Here is a 2,786-nt window from a genome sequence, read left to right on the forward strand (position 1 = left end):
TCATTTCCAGAACTATTCTTAATTAACGTGTTTTTTAATGTACAATTATATTTAAACACTACAGCATTGTCTAGTTTTTTCAAAAGGGGTATAACATCTAAAAAACAAACATGAAATGGCAAACAAAGCATATTATTAATTGTTTCCTTCCTCTCTAATTGGACACTAAAATGTTTTCTTAGCCTTATTCATACATTTTTCTAAGAAATATTTGGGATAACAAAGATCTGTTGCAATTTTTTCTATTTTAGTGAACTCGTCCTCAATGTAATCTGGGCTACAAATTCTCAATGCCCTATGGTACATGGAGGAAAAAACTGAATGCTTGATATTTTTAGAGTGACCAGAGTAAAAATGTACACATGAAAAATTATTTGTAGGCTTTCTATATATGGAAAACTTAAATTTATCTAAAAATGGGATACGGTTATTTTCTTCATTTTCTTTAGTAAATTTTATAGATGGTACTAATGAATTAATAATTGAAACAAATCCTTCAAGATTAAAATTTTCTTCTAAAATACCTAGAACATCATCAACATATCGATACCACACAATTTGGGAAGACCACACTGAAGGAATTAATCTAGATTCAAAAATTCCATATATATGTTGGATAAAAGTGAGGACAAAGGATTACCCATAGCCATACCTAAAACTCGTTCATAGTAATCTCCATTAAAACTAAATTTACACTTTTTAATGCACAGGAAAATGAGTTCTATTCATTTTTCCTTTCGTGGCTATAATACATTTTATATTCATCACATATCAGCTTTCAGGATTTCTACACACACACACACACACTGACACACACACACACACACACACTGACACACACACACACACACACACATATATATATATATATATATATATGTGTGTGTGTGTGTGTGTGTGTGTGTATCACAATAATACTCTCTCTCTCTCTCTCTCTCTCTCTTGAGGAATGATGTGATCCTCACCTCCTTGCATCCCGTGGTTGCAATGTCCGAAGGATGTCCCCAACCTTCTCGATGTCTTCTTCCTTGACGTCCCAGACATCGACACAAACAAGTGCATCCTCCTTCAAGAAAGGGATGGGGCGACTGACGCTGCTGACGTCGTTGACACTGAAGCGAATAACTGAAAGAGAAAGAAGAAGAAGAAGAAGAAGAAGAAGAAGAAGAAGAAGAAGAAGAAGAACGTTGAGAAAAAGGATAATCAAAACTGAACCTTTTCTGTGTTTCTTTCTTAAGATTCTAAAGGAAAAGTTCAAATGGGAATAATGATAATAACTGCAACAACGAATTTAGAGGCAAAAGAACTAAACACAGTAGAGCAATGTCTCCCAGTGTCTCTTTGAGGTTGCGTTAATGTGTGCGTGTGCTTGTGCGTGTGCGTTTGCGTGCGGGAGTCAATGTGTGTGTGTGTGTGTGTGTGTGTGTGTAAGTGTGTGTGTGCACGCGAGTATTGCAGCGGCTCGCATAAAGTATGTCATCAGTCTCCTCATGAAACCCTCACATTATTCACTGTCCAAATCACCTCAGCCAATAACAACTCAGCTTTATTTGACTGTCACAATATCATTGGTCAAAAGAAACGTTTTCAAATCCCCTTTTCTGATTAGTTCTCCCGTTCTGGTAACTCCGCCCACATCCTTGTAGAGAACCAATCAGCGCGGGAAGGAGGCGGAGTCAGGAGCAGCCTTTGACTATGACTGATGCCGATGTCAGTTTCCTATTCATTGCAATCATGATCACTATGATTCATTTCTATCATTATTAGTGAAATCAACGCCATAGAAATGAGACATTTCCTTTTAATATGTGGAAGGAAAGAAATTAAAACTTAACATTGAAAGCTTTTATATCAACTAAAAATCAGATGAAAACAATATTTCCCTTTTTGTAAAAATAAAACCTGACTGAGACCTCTGAATATAATGTTCTACATCTATAGAGTAATAATGTTGATAATAATGATGTTATTGATAATAATGAGAACGATATTCACAATGGATGACAGGATGAGGGAAAGGAGGCGAGGTATTATAATGTCCCATCAAAGGAAAGAAACAGAGAAAACTCTGTCTTTCTTACCTACCTATACTACCAATTTCAATCTCTTTTGTCTTTTCCAAAGATTGACAGAAGGCGTCGATATTGGGTTGGTTTAACTTAGGCGTCCTCATAGAGAGTTGTTTAATATTTGAAGGGATTTGGAACGTTGGCTCCCAGATGCCTTGGTATACCATACAACTGTTCCAAAGAGAAGAAAAGAAAAGAAAGAAATAGTTATTGGATTTGATTGGGAAATTTATTATCAAGTTGACGATGATGATGATAATGAGGATGATGACAAAAAGGAAAATTAAAAAAGAATAATTTCGTAAAATATGGAAATTAATATTAACGGAAAATGAGAAATTAAAATCGGAACTTTTTTATGTTTAGCCGAGTTATTATGAGTCTAATTGTGACAATGATGATAATGATGATACAGACAATATAAAATATATTGTTTACAAGACTTAAGTTGATTATTATACGAAGAGATATGAGTTCTCTCTCTCTCTCTCTCTCTCTCTCTCTCTCTCTCTCTCTCTCTCTCTCTCTCTTTATCAGTAGGCCCATATATGTGTGCATGTACATATGTTTGTGTGTATGATCATGTACCAGTGTATTGTCATAAAGATATTTGATTATTATATAGATATTGTAATATTCAAAATAACTGTGAAATATTAATAACTTACTCATTTGTGAGTAGATTCTTGATTGACTCTCTCTCATCTACAGTCAGCT

The 2,786-nt window shown here is 34.6% G+C and overlaps 1 long non-coding RNA gene across 1 annotated transcript in view; it reads right to left on the reverse strand.

Annotated features, from left to right (window-relative positions):
* Window positions 1–1,901, reverse strand: part of LOC137638280 (uncharacterized) — a 4,757-nt gene extending 2,856 nt beyond the window's left edge. Inside the window, exon 1 of the long non-coding RNA XR_011043987.1 lies at window positions 966–1,901. This is a non-coding gene — a long non-coding RNA (uncharacterized lncRNA). The remainder of the gene's footprint in view (window positions 1–965) is intronic.
* Window positions 1,902–2,786: the final 885 nt, after the last annotated feature.

The sequence above is a fragment of the Palaemon carinicauda genome, chromosome 3 (genome assembly GCF_036898095.1).
Source record: "Palaemon carinicauda isolate YSFRI2023 chromosome 3, ASM3689809v2, whole genome shotgun sequence".
Lineage (NCBI taxonomy): Eukaryota > Metazoa > Arthropoda > Malacostraca > Decapoda > Palaemonidae > Palaemon > Palaemon carinicauda.